Raw genomic sequence first — 14296 nt, forward strand, 5'->3', positions numbered from 1 at the left:
GATTTGAAGGCTGTTTGCTACAATAATTCATAGTCTGACATAGTGACCTTTCATCCGGTTTTTTTAAGTGGCAACACCAGACTAAGTAAGTGTCTTAGTAGTTACTGTATCATCATCTCTCTTAGAAGCCTTAGTGATATTAGTATGATCTATACTTTGTATAGAACATATGTACTATTAGCTCCTGAAAAGTGAAAAGGAGTAGTGCAGGAAGGCAGGGGAAGAGGATATGGGAAGGAAGGAGAGGTGGGGAAGGCCACATTCTCTCAAGAACCAGTCTCCTTATGCATGTAAATTTCATTTATCTCTTACAATAACCCTACGAAATGGAATCACCACCATTTTAAACAGGCAGAAACAGATACTCACACAAGTTGATGTATATAACTCAAGTATGCTTGGGCTCAGCCATTTCCCACTGATTTCAGCACCTGAACCTACCAACTGGCTTCTGTGAACAGACCTCACAACCTCCACCTGCCTCTCTGATCCTCAAACACCAACCTCAGAATCCCTGTTATTATGCTTGCCATGTTAGGACTCCAAATGCCAGGTGTTTTCATGACTCTTAAACAATTGAGTCCTTTGGACACTGGGTTTCCCCATCTGGCTGTTCTTCTGCAGGTGGCCTTAGCAAACTGCTATGTTCTCCTGCACCTGGCCTCATCCTTCCCATACCTGGTGGCATCTGCTGAGAAAATGTGCCCCTACAGCCCATTCTGACTACAGGAAGGGTGAAAAATAAAGGTGTTTTTTAAAAGCTGACACCCATCGGGGAGCCTGGGTGGCTCTGTTGGTTAAACATCTGACTCTTGATTTCGGCTCAGGTCATGATCTCACAGTTGTGAGACTGAGCCCCGTGTCGGCCTCCACGCTGGTCATGGAACCTGCTTAAGATTCTCTCTCTTCCCTTTACCCTTCCCCACTCATGCTCCCCCCCCCAAAAAAAAGAAGAAAAAAGCCAACACCCGAACACCCGAGGGAATGTTGAAATTGAATCAAAGTTCCAAAAAGTTTGAAATTCTCAGCCTCTCATCTTCCCTACTGCAGAGCTGGTGCCCTTGTGCTGACATGAAGCTGATGTCAAAATTGGAAACAAATATATAACAGCCCAACCCTGGACAAAGTCTAAGATCTAAAAATGTATGGGTGGCTCAGTCAGTCAAGCAACCAACTCTTGATTTCAGCTCAGGTCATGATCTCACAGTTTGTGGGTTTGAGCTCCATGTTGGGGTCTGTGCTGACAAAGCCTGCTTGGGATTCTCTCTCTCCCTCTCTGTCTGCCCCTCCCCTACTTGTGCTCTGTCTCTTTCCCTCTAAATAAATAAGTAAACATGAAAAAAATTTTAAAAAATGTATGGCCCTATGTCTACCAAAGTTCTTAAAATACTGGAAAGCCAATGGATATCAAAAGTCGTAATTTTTTTTAAATCGCATTAGAAGCTATGAAGATCATCTTAGAATCAAAAGGAAAACCTTCCAAAGTAACGATACCTTATCTTTTTAACTTAGGTTGACCACCTTTTAAGAATCTGCATTAGGTGTCCTCTGCCCTGCCTCATAACCTCCTCTGCTTCCTTTCCAACACTGCAGTACTTTTCCCACTGTCATGACCAGTTTATGGATCTTTCTTTCCCACTACATTTAAGAGTTTTGCAAGGCCAGGCAGGGACCATATCTGATACTCCTCTTTATTCCAGTGCCTGGCAGTGTGCCAGATAATCCTTGTGGGGCTGGTTAATTTTCAGCGTGGTTCGTAGTAGCGGTGCCGCTCAATTCCTTTGCTGTGGAGCCCTCAAGTCTTGCTCTGGATCAGCATCATCAGCTGTGAAATGCGGCTCTCCCTGCACCCAGCCTACTCTACAGAGTAACTGCCAACCCTGAGTCGGAACCAAACACAATCATTTGAATGGATCTGAAGTATCGCTGATGCTCACCAAGGTTTAACTGATTATTCTACCCTCTAACATTTGGAGAACAGGGTCTGTGGGAAGATGTAAGAGGTACTGGCTGGCTATGTGGGTGGGTGCCCTTTATTGTTTCCTGGTTTCTAGTGCCCTGAGTCATCTAAGGAGCCTGACCATCCCAACAGGTGGAGGACATTCAGTGGCTAACATTGTGTAAGTAGCATTACTACCCAGCTAAGACCTAAAGACCAGCAGGTGGTTTTCTTTTATTTTAAGAACTTTATGAGGCATAAGGCCATGCATTTTCAGATGTCATACTTTGGCCAAGGTTGCATTGTTAAATATTTGTTTTCAATTTTTACATCAGCTGAATCAAGGCAAGGGCACCAACTCTGCAGTGGGGACGATGAGAGGCTCAGAATTTTGCTACAGATGCTTGTGGAAGAGTTGGTCTACAGAGAAAAGGATGAGCTGGATGACCTCCTAAAAAGATTCTATGATTCAGATGCTTTACGCAAATGTTAACGAATAACTCAGCATGGCAGGGAAAACAAAACCAGTGCAGTAGTGCTGTTTAGGTATTATGTGCGTTTGCCTTTAATTAAGTGATTTCAGGAGCCAAGAACTGAGTTCCCAGCCCAGCAAAGACCTCTGGCTGCAGTGACATCACAATGCTAATGCATACTTTATTCCTGGTTCAGCAGAAGACAGGCCAACTTCCATCCACCAGTTCAATTTGTGAGCGAGGATATTTCCAGTCAACAAAAAGCTATTTCTTACAAGTAAAGCAAGTGTTCTAAAGTACTTACAACCCAAACACACAAAAGGTATCCAGGGTATCCTGGGTCTATTGGGTCTAGAAACCAGAATTTAATAAGGCGATAAAACCGTTCTATTAGTCAGCTTGTATTGCCACAACAAAATACCATGGACTGCATGGTTTAAACAACAGAAAATTTTTTTCTCACAGTTCTGGAGGCTGTAAGTCCAAGATCAGGGTGCCATAGGTTCTGAAGAGGATGCTCTTCCTGGCTTGCAGATGTGACTGCCTCGTGTTGACTGTGTGCTCACATGGCAGAGAGAAAGATCTCTCTCTTATAAGGCCATCAATCCTATTGGATTAGGACCCCACTCTTATGAGCTCATTTTTTTTTCTTATGAGCTCATTTAGCCTTAATTGCTTCCTAAAAGTTCTATCTCCAAATAGTGTCACATTGGAGGGATAGAGCTTTAACATATAGATCTTAGAGGGACATAATTCTGGCCATAGCAACTTTCACATGCAAAGTTCAGTGTCTATTTCAGGTGGTTATAGTTTAAGTCGTATCACTAAGGTGAAATTCAGAAAAATAAAAATATATTTATCCTCAATGGGTTATTTAAAAAAATTTTTTTAATTAAGTAGTCTCTATGACCAACATGAGGCTTGAACTCACAACCCCGAGATCGAGAGTGGCATGTTCTACCAACTGAGCCAGCTAGATATTCCCTTGATGGATTATAGCTAAGATTAAAAAAAAATACAATCCAGAAGATGTATGTTGTTTGCTATTCATAATCAAAGTTGTAAAATATGTTTCTCTGGAGATTGTAAGAAGAGAAACAATGGAAAGTACTGGAGTGGAAGGCATGAACATCAAACATCTTTATCCTGTAACTAACTAGCTGTGCAACCGTGGCTAAGTCGCCAGCCCTCTCTGTGCTTCTGTTTCCTTATTATACCAAGCTAGTTTAAATAATAAAACACATTAGGGCACCTGGGTGGCTCAGTTAAGCGTCGACTTCAGCTCAGGTCATGATCTCACAGTTCATGAGTTTGAGACCCGTGTCGGGCTCTGTGCTGACAGCTCAGAGCCTGGAGCCTGTTTTGGATTCTGTGTCTCCTTCTTTTTCTGCCCCTCCCCCACTCATGCTCTGTCTCTCTTGGTCTCTCAAAAATAAACATTAAATTTTTTTTTAAATAAATAAGAAAACATTATTAATTTAAAATAAACTGTGTTTCAGAGTGCCATTTCTGGGTGGTTGTTTTGAGGATCCAAATCAGTATAGTGATTAGGAAAAAAATCTCCTGCTCCAAAGGGGTCTACATAAGGAAAATAGTGGATGGTAAAATAAATATCATTAATCCATTTAGTTTTCTCCTTTTGTTTACTTTTAAGCCCAAAAGATAATTGATTGCCCCTTTATACCCACCCTCCTCCTTGATACTAACATTCTCCCTTTGGAAAAAAGATTAGAACAATCAGTAGCATTTGGGAATGCCTCCCTTTAGCTGAAGAACAGCCAAGGCCAAGAAGTGACTTGAGGGACCGAGAATGAAGCACTGGCCTTGGATCTGCAGAGACCCAGAGACAATGCACTCACACTTAAGCAGCCCCCATCCCTTTGGGAATATAATACACAACCTCCCCTCCCTGAGCAGCACACAACAAAGGAACACTGGCCACAATCCAATTATGGGGGGAGATGCACCACTCCCAGGACAGCCAGCAGGAGGGAGGGGTTGGGAAAGCTCATTGCAAGAAGAGCTCTGAAAATATATCTTATATAGAATGCAGGCTTCTGGCTTGAAAACATTAATTCCATTGCAGAGAGTCACTGAACAATTTCCCAAGGATTCCCAAGATCTCTTAAGCCATAAAAAGCATCCTTATTATATTAGTATGCTAAAGAGTTCCTCTGCGTACTATTCTAGGAGATAGAAGGGAGAGGATGAAAAAAAAAAAAAAGCTGAATGATTCCAAGGAAGCAAACAAAGAAACATCTTTAAAGCTTATATAGTTACACCTAATTCTGAAATCTATTTTTTCAAAGCCAAATTGGAAAAAAGTTCACGCCAGTTTTCGAGAAGGTACTACAGAACCAGTTATTTACAACCCAAACAGCTTTGGTGTTCCTTTATACAATTAAAAAGCACCTTCAAACAAGATATGCTTATCAAACTGTAAAATAAGAAAAAATAACCCTTTATCCAAATCCTAGACTTTTCTAAGCTTAAAAGTAATTAACAAGGAAAAATATTGATAGGCTTGATTACATGTAAATTTAAAACGTCCATAAGTCTAAAACAATAAAAACTATAAAGAAGATGAGCTGAAAAAATATTTACCACAGGTATAAAAAAGGACTACTGCTTTTTAAAGCACTCACATAAATCACAAAAGTTATCAGTATAGACTCAGACAAAACACACAAACAGTTACTTAAAAGAGGACTTAAAACTGGTTAATAAATATGGAAAATATTTAACTTCACAACTAGTTGTAAAAAAAAATGTTTACATTAAAACAACACTGATAAGGGGAGATCTCAGTATCTATCTCCCCCTTCACTGACCACCTAAGGAAGATGCTTGCAGGAGTAAATCCAGTCAGGTTCAAGAGCTTTTTATTGGATCACGATCTCAGAGGGTATAGTTTTAATCATGCCATGCATGAAATATTATCAATTTTTAAAGGCTTTGTTGAACTGGTATATTTGAATAAAAATGGTATCTCATCTGTCAAGGAAATGATATTGAAATGGCATGTGGACAGGTCTATACCAGCAACGATAGGGCAAATAGTCTTCCTTTGCTCTGAACAAGACTTTCCTCACCAATCCAATGCAGATGGGGAAAAGGGACAAGGGGCAACCCCATTTTTAGCCTCTGGCCACGTCTAGGCCCAGCAAAAGGAATTTTTCACAAGGTCCGGCCCAGATTACAAGGACTGAAGACAGAGCTCATCTGTGCATCTCTTGCTTGTTTTCTTCACTTACATTTCTGTGTGACCTCACAGGAAAAGGAGTCCAGAAAAGGATTTGAGTGTTCTTGGAACTCTGGCTCAGTGCAACCTTATATCATCCCCTTATCAAGTGAAATTCCTCTATTCCTCTATTCCTTCAACAAAAATGTCCTGGGCACCTACAATGTGCAGGCATCATTTGAGCCACCTATTAAAATAGCTAAGGCTGTGTGTGTGTGTGTGTGTGTGTGTGTGTGTGGTCTATTTTTCTTCATTTATTTATTTTTAAACCACTTTATGGAGGTGATGGTTTCACAGATATATACTTAGCTAAGACTTTTAAAACTGATCACACTGGCAAAGGTAGAGTGAAAGAAGCACCCTCACACAGAGCTTGTAGTTATATACATTTTGGGCTGCTGGGATGAAATTTTTGCAGTAATATGAAGCAAAAGCCTTAAAAATGTTCCTAGAGTTTGACCTCATAGGTGAACAACTATGAAACTACCAAAATAATAAAGAAAGCATATTATATATGAAAATGTCCAGTATAGAATCATGCGTAAGCCCACGCTAGGCTAGACGTAAAAAGGAGACATGAGGATACAGTAAAAAGGCAAATAAAATAAACTAATGGTAAGATGCAATAAGTGCTACGAAAGAAATCCACACGGGGCTAAGAATGAGAACAGGATCTACTTGAGACAGACATTAAGGGAAAGCCTCCACATTGAAGCTGGGGCCTGAGTGATGAGAAAAAAACTAATCATTTGAGAACCAAGACAAGAGAAGTTGAGCCAGGCCAGTGCAAAGGTCCCAAGGCAAGAGCATTCTTGGCTGGTTCCTGGAACCAACAGAAGGCCAGTGTGTCTGCAGTGTGACATGCAAGGTGGAAGGTGGTATGAGATGGAGTCAGATGCAAAGGCAGAGCCAGATCCTATAAGGAAAATGCTTATGCCATTATGTTAAGTGAAAACGGGAGGGTCGCAAATTATGTTCACAGTATGATCTCAGCCATGAAAAAATATGCATAAAAAAAGACTTGGAAGAAACATACTAGAATGTTAACAGTGGTTATGTGGGAGAGGCACAAAAAGCGTACTGGCTTTGGAACTAGAAAAATTCATGTTATATCCAGGCTTCACTAACTTACCACTTAGGAGCATAGATATTTAACCTTTCTAAGCCTTAGTTACCAAATCTATAAAATTAGAATTAGGTCTCCTCACAACAGTGAGCTGACACATAGTAAGCATACCTTACTTAAAGAGCATTTTTTATTATTACTGCCACTGCTCTTGGATAAGAAGATTATGGGTGATTTATCTTCTTTACACTGTTTTAGACTTTCCTAATTTTTAACATTCAAGCATGTTTCATAATCAGAAAAATACAAACTTTATTTTTTAAAAGGTTCTGATAGCTAAACTATCACTGTGTATGAACTACACTGTGTTAAATCAAATGCCTTTCCACTGCAACAAATGCATTTTCACTGGCATACAAGGCATTTAAGGCAGCCCCCAACATTGAGGGCAATGCAACATTTATAAGGGACCTTTAGCAATAAAGGTTCAGCTATGCAAACATGCAGAGACTCACAATTAACTCGAAATATCAAACAAGTTGTTATTGACCTTTTAGGAGTATCAACAATGCTGCAGGTTCTCTACAAAATACAAAATTAAGATACATGGACGGATGCCCAGTTTGGTCCTAAAACAACCTTCAGAAACCTTTAAAAAAAATCACAGAAAACATTCTTTTTGCTTCAATCCAGCTGATCTAAAAATTTTTGATTTGCTAACTTTCTTGAAAATGGACTTTTCACCTAAAATTCTATGTTTAATGAGAACAAAACTGGTGGCTCTAGAAAAGTCTGATGAGCTCTTGTGCCCACCTGTGGGTAGCCAGAAATATATGTTCATCCAGAGAAAGGGAGCAGGGAGCTTTGGGGTCAGACACACCTGGATTCAAGTTATAGTTCAACCTCCAAGACTCTGGAAGACATGAGTAGTTATATAATCTCTTTAAGTTTCTGGCTTCCTCACCTGTGAGCTACTTTTCTGGATTAGTAACGATGTACCTAAAAAGACTTACAGAATACCTGGTACCTTGTAGGCACTCAGGAAATGATAGTTGGTATTATTCTCAGGGGAGGTTACTTCCTGGCCAGCACATCTCACCTTTCTGCATCAAGAATGCCAGAATCCTAGGGTAACCCCTGTCTCAAAAGGTTGGCTCCTTTTGTGGTTCATGTTGGTTTACCAAGCACAAAGCATAAAATGTAGGCTATTTCATAAATATGAGTAGGTAGGTACAAAGGTATGTAGGTAGGCAGGCAGACAGGCAGGTGGGTGGGTACAAAGAAAGAGAGGGAGGAGGAAAAGGAGAAATTTTGTTCCATAGAGATCAAATGCTAATTCTAACTAGCAATCCCATGTACAGAAATGAAGACCATGTCTTGCAAGCTGAAAATCAGGGCATGAGGTCTAAAAAGAGTGCTATTAAGGGACAATGGCTCAGAATATCTAAAATCATGACTGCTAGAGAAAGTTGCCTGGTAATGGAAAAGTGTGTAAATGACTCTATAAAACCCATCCCCACTGCAAGATGTGTGTGGGTCATATTCATTAAAATAACCCTAGGGTGCTTATTAAAATGTATATTCCTAGGCTCCAGCCCAGACCCACTGAACCAGAATCTGGATGAGAGGCTCAAAAATCAGTATTTTAACAGAGCTCATCAGGTGATTCTTGGGCATGACAAGAGCCATTAATCTAAGGGAAACAGAACTGAAAGTGTTCTTAATTGTGATTTCTTCAGTCTCTGAAGGCATGCAAGTGAAAAGTCATGTGCATCTAGCACTTCATCTGCCAGAGACCTCTCTTAACCACACGTGGCCTTTCTCTATGTGCTGTTCATAGCCTTCTTTTTGGATATTCTAATGTTCTTGATGGACCATCTGATTCATTAGAGGCAAACTGAATTCATTTTGGGGTATGACTTGCTATACTCTAATTCTTTAAAAATCTGTAATTATCTACAAGTGGCAGCTTGATTAAACAGAACAATGGACAATGCAGAATATAATACTCTCTCAACCTAAGGAACAAAGTTAATGTTTTTATCCATCATCTCTGGGCTCTTTCAGCACCTCCACAAGAGGGCAGTCAGGGGAAAGTTTACCACAAGAGGGCAGTCAGGGGAAAGTTTTACTTCTGTCAGAAAGCCTCTCCTTAGAAGCTCTCCTAATCTTTGGGTCAGAAGGTGGTTCTTGGTTCTTCTTAAAACCAAAACCAAAATCAAGGATCAGATACATTAAGTTACACTTTTAGAGATATAACTGAATATTGACTCTACAGGACATAAGTTTTTTTAATGTTTTATTTATTTTGAGAGAGAGAGAGATAGCGTGCAAAAGTGTGAGCAGGGGGTTGGAGAAGGGGCAGGGAAAGGCAGAGAGGGGGGAGACAGAGAATTCCAAGCAGGCTCTGCATTGCACTGAGCCCAACCTGGGGCTTGCACTCAAGAACCATGAGATTATGCAAGAGTCAGACGCTCAACTGGCTGAGCCATCCAGGTGCCCCTCTACAGGACTTAAGTTTTAAGTAAAAGGGTTTTTGCATATTTCTTCTCCCATTCTCTCTCCACCGTGACCCTATCACCTCTTCAACAGGTTCATGAATTTATTTCCCTCCCATCCAGTGGCTCAGTGAGAGGAAAACCAGTACAGAGCACCAAGTGTCAATGTGACATTGTGGGGAAGCCAGGGAAGGCTGCCTGGTAGGGGCGACATTTGAACTGAGACCTGAAGGATGCATAGGCAATGAGAAGGCTTTCTGGGGAGAAGGGAAGGGCATGCACAAAGACACAGCAGCATACAAGATTCTGACATATTCAGGGACTAAAAGAGCTTTGCTAAAACTTTAGATTTTATGGTGAAGATGTTGCATTTCAGCAGAAAAGTGACATGATGAAATGTGTGAGTTAGAAATATATACACACGTATGTTTGACAGAAATCATATGATGGAATTCACAGTGTAACTGCCTGAATACATCAGTGCTGTGTTTGTGTGCGTGTGAGTGTGTGTGTGCGCGTGTATGTGAAATGAACAATGTATTACACCTTTGAACTCACATACATAGTTCTTTCTATAAGCAGCTGGTCCCTGGAATTGACTCAGAGTTGCTCAATATTCTTGATCTCTGGAACATTCATCTTTCATGTTGATGGCTTTTGCTGTGTTGTTCTCATGTCTGAGCCCTACAAACTGACAGAACTATGACAGAACTGACGCCAGGGTCAGTACAGAGTTGGGAATGCTAGGGCTGGCATTCAATTATGTTTAATTAACCTCACTGATAACAGGAATAGTTAATGTTAGCAATGTTTAAAAACTGCACTAGGACTTAGAATTTTTCTGAGCCTATATGGAATATAAAGTGTGAAGATAGATAGATAGTCAAGAAAGTGCTTCCAGCTGCTCTAACCATCCCGGATTAAGGTCAGAGTTCAGAACAGTCATTTTAGTGGAAAGGAAATCAAATCAAACCAATCCTAGAGGTTTTAAAATAGGATGGCATAAGCACTTTTAAGATGAGATTAATAACAAAAGAGAGAGGAGAAAGGGTGTCTTTGGGGAAGTGAGAGGAATAAAAACAAGGGTATATACCAACTTCATGGTTCTTACTGAGAACCTATTCAAAAAAATAGACTCAACTCGGTTTAAATTTTTTTCCTGATCCCCGAATATATTACTATTAGTGTTAACAACAAAAATGCTATATTTGTCTAGCATTTCACAGCATGCTTTTACATGTATCAGATTTCTCCAGTAGAGGCTGGGGTGAGCTGCCCAGATCCTCCTTCACGACTGAAGAACTTAGTCCCTTAGATAGTGCTCAGCTGACCGGAGAGAGCTGTCTCTCCCAAAGTCATGCCCCTTTCTTGGGGCACCCCACATCTAGTGACTGGCTGACATAGGGTATGAAGACCTGGAACCCTTGCTCTGACTAAGTACACTTGGAAGGGCTACCTCAGCTTTCCATTCCTTCATGGGGTTGGTTGAGGCCTTCATTGAGACTGTAGCCCAGCCCCACTGGTCCCTCTGATCCTACTTCTTCCCTTCCCCCCAACTTCCCTCTGCTCTCCTCTACTCCCTTTCCCTCCCTTTCTCTTTCCTTCAATGGTGATGATCCCCAAAGTACCCCCTAATAAATCTCCTGCAGGCTAGTCCACATCTCTAAAGTCTGCTTCCCAAGGAATACAACCTGTGGGAGTTATTATCCCAATTTAGAAGATGGAGAAACTGGACATCTTAGACAGTAAACTAATTGCCCAAGTTCACCACCTGATTAGAGATGACCAATGACCAGAACATAGACCCATCAGATGTTACTCAATGGACACCAGTGTGGTAGGGAGGCAGGAAATAGAAAAATGAATAAGGCCCCAACCCTTCTAAGCTCACAAAGGAGTAACACAAACAAACATAGCCATAACCCCCAAGGCCACCAACAGAGGCTCCTGTGTTAGGCATGAGAATGGCATAGAGACAGTGATCAAGGTGTGGGATCTGCATAGGGAGCGCCTTTTGTTCAGTCCCTATTTCCTCTGGTACTTACTACCTGGGGAGTGAACTTTGCTTTTGACATCTATAAAATGGACCATCCTGCTAGCAGGATCACTAAGGGAACTCTTTGTAAAACACACATTACAGCAGCTTGGCATATGGCACATTGGGGTGTGGGGGGTCAACTCCTTGCATGATTTGTAAATTCCCCAATTTTAATGCCTTTAAGTGAAGAGGACACTTTCTAGTTCTCCACTCACCCTACCACTCCTTACTAACTTATTCTCCGCTGCTTCCTACACACTGATGTTACCTGACTGGCCAATGAAGGCAAGTAAGTTTGTCTGTGTGTGATCACTGTCACCCCCACCACTGCAACATACATACATACACACATACATGCTACCTGTACATATATACGTACATAGCATATATTTACATATTAGATGCCAAGCTCTGTTCTAAGCACTTTACAATTATCTCATTTCATAGAAGAGGAAATTGAGGCATAGAGAAGTTAATAACTTGCCCCTAAGGTTGTGCAGCCAGTGAAACAGCTGGCATTGAAACCATGGCAGGCTGGCTCCAGAGCCTGAGGTCCTCTGAACCATGTCACAGACAGTTTGTATGCAGTAACAATTATAGACATGGACCCCTCTGAGGGTAAAAGGAGAGAGAGAAGGTCATTGTGAGAATTAGATGAGATAAGGCAAGTAAAACAGGGCACTAACTGGCATGTGGGAAGCACCAGGTAAATGCATGGTATTATCATTAAGGAATAAATAAATACCTTTTCCCTTGAATAAATGGTGACACTCTCATGTTTGTACAGTATTTTTTTTAACTCTCATAACATTTCTACAACAAGCATGGGAATTGGGATGGTTAATTTATATGCCAACTTGACTGGGCCACAGGGTGCCCAGCTATTTGGTCAAATATTATTCTGGGGGTTTGTGAAGGTGTTGTGGATGAGATTAGCATTTGAATGAATGTACTGAGTAAAGCAGATTGCTCTCCCCACTGAGGGTGGGTTCATTTAATCAGTTGAAGGCCAGAATAGAACAAAAAGATTGGCCCTCCTATGAGTAAAGGGCAACTTCTCCTGCTTGACTGCACTGAGCTGGGGCATCAGTTCTTTGCTGCCACCCAACTCTAATGGAAACATCAGCTCTGTCTGGGTCTTGAGTTTGCAAGCATTCAGACTGGAACTGCACCATCAGTTCTCCTGGCTCTCAGGCCTCTGGACCCGGAATGGAATGATACTGTTGACTCTCCTGGGTCTCTGGCTTGCTGACTGCAGCTCTTGGGACTTGTGAGCCTTCATAACCACATGAGTCAACTCCTTCCAATAAATCTCTCTATATGTACATACATCCTCTGGAAAACTCTTGACTAAGTAACCAATATAGGAAGTATTCTCACCTTTCCCCTCTTACAGATGAAGCTAGAGGTTGAATTCCTTTGCACAGTTTATAGCTTATTTCCTTATCCTTCATCACTGGAACTCTCTGGGTCCTGCTGATGGTACTTTCATTCATTTAGGGAACATCAAACAACTGTTATGAGCCAGGCATTGTACCCCTAAATAATTTTCAAGTCCACTCCATCTCTCTCTATTCCTAGTCCTCCTGGCTCTACACTGTATAGCATGCCTTAAAGCCATGACTAGCCAAAAACCAACTCATAGTCTTGTTCACATGGTCCACTGAAAATGTCCAGAAGCCAATGGGAGGCCCAGGAGTCTTACATGGAAGTCCAGAGTCTGGCCCCATGTTAGATTTCTGCTTTTCTAAGTGCTTAAGGCCTTTGGTACTTGTGGCCTGCCCAGTATAGTTATGGCTACCATTGTATTTCAGGCAAGACTCTTGGTATGTTCCTCATCTACAAAGCCACTAGATCTCAAACCCCAGAAGACAACCAAAAGTTAACATTGCATGTTAATGTTTCATACATGTGTATGTACTCACTAAAAGGTAAGGAGTTGTTTTATCCTTAATTCATCTTTTCATAAATTTTTCAGGTATATTATTGATTTTGCATTGAAATAGTTTTGCAAAAGCATTTTAGCTAGAATCCTTATTTAGCATCTTGCAGACCACAACACCTAGTAATAATGATTTTTCACAAAAAGAGGGACATGGGTTTTTGTGACTTTGCTTTAAAAAAAATCAATAGAGCATTTGTGCCTGTATTAGAGATTAAAATAGCTTTTACCACACAATTAAGGTAGGCTTTTTTAAAAAACAATATAAGAGACTGTGTCAAATGTCCTTGCCCCCACCCAGAAAATTTCTAAGTCTCTTAAAAGTTTAAAGATACAGAGGAAGGGGAATGACTAAATATGAAATTAAGGACGCTGAGTTTATATCCCAACTTCAGTGCCTACAAAAAAGTATTGGGAGAATACTTCTTCCCGTGTAAAGATGGAGTAATAACCCCACCCTTTCCCCAGGTGCTATGAGGTTTGAGGAGATTGCCTGAGCAAAGAGCTGAGTAGAATGTGATATGGGAAACAAAGGCAAAAGAAAAAAGTAAATTTCCTTACAACTTACAGCCCACTGACATGTCCTTAAAATAGGCAGAGTGATGTTCTTTCTGCCCTCAGGTCCTTCCCTGTGCTTTAATAAAACCACCTTCTTGCACCAAAGATGTCTCAAGAATTCTTTCTTCGCCCTCGGCTCCAAACGCCAACATTTCTACATCAGGATGCACAGATGTAGCCACTTTCTATCTTGAAGCTTGAGCTGTATGTAGACTAGGGCACCATCCACACAGAGGGAATTTTAAATTTTCATCTTAATAACCATTGACTGAGCTGGGCATTGGGGATGAATGGGGATTAAGGTGAGTAAGATCTATCTCTCCTCCCAAAGACTTCATAGTCTGGCAGAGATGACAGACCACTTTAGTGAATGACAACCCAACACAGGCACCAGAGTCAGATAACTTTGATTGAACTCCCAACTCCTCCTCTTTGTAGCTGGGGGACTTTGGAAACGTTATTTCCTATCTTGAAATTTCAGTTTCCCCACCTGAAAAAAATGAGACAATAGTACCCATACCTTCTAAAGTTGTGGAAGGAA

At 41.0% G+C, this 14296-nt stretch overlaps 1 protein-coding gene across 2 annotated transcripts in view; it reads right to left on the minus strand.

Annotated features, from left to right (window-relative positions):
- ELAVL4 (ELAV like RNA binding protein 4) overlaps positions 1 to 14296 on the minus strand; it is a 142995-nt gene that overhangs the window by 109374 nt on the left and 19325 nt on the right. Inside the window, exon 1 of one of the 2 annotated variants that reach the window (XM_058717434.1) lies at positions 2876 to 2938. The exons of the other annotated variant lie outside the window; for it this stretch is intronic. The gene's annotated coding sequence lies outside the window, so the exon portion shown is untranslated. Of the gene's footprint in view, positions 1 to 2875; positions 2939 to 14296 lie in introns of those variants that run through there. 2 annotated transcript variants of the gene reach the window in all.

The sequence above is a fragment of the Neofelis nebulosa genome, chromosome 2 (genome assembly GCF_028018385.1).
Source record: "Neofelis nebulosa isolate mNeoNeb1 chromosome 2, mNeoNeb1.pri, whole genome shotgun sequence".
Lineage (NCBI taxonomy): Eukaryota > Metazoa > Chordata > Mammalia > Carnivora > Felidae > Neofelis > Neofelis nebulosa.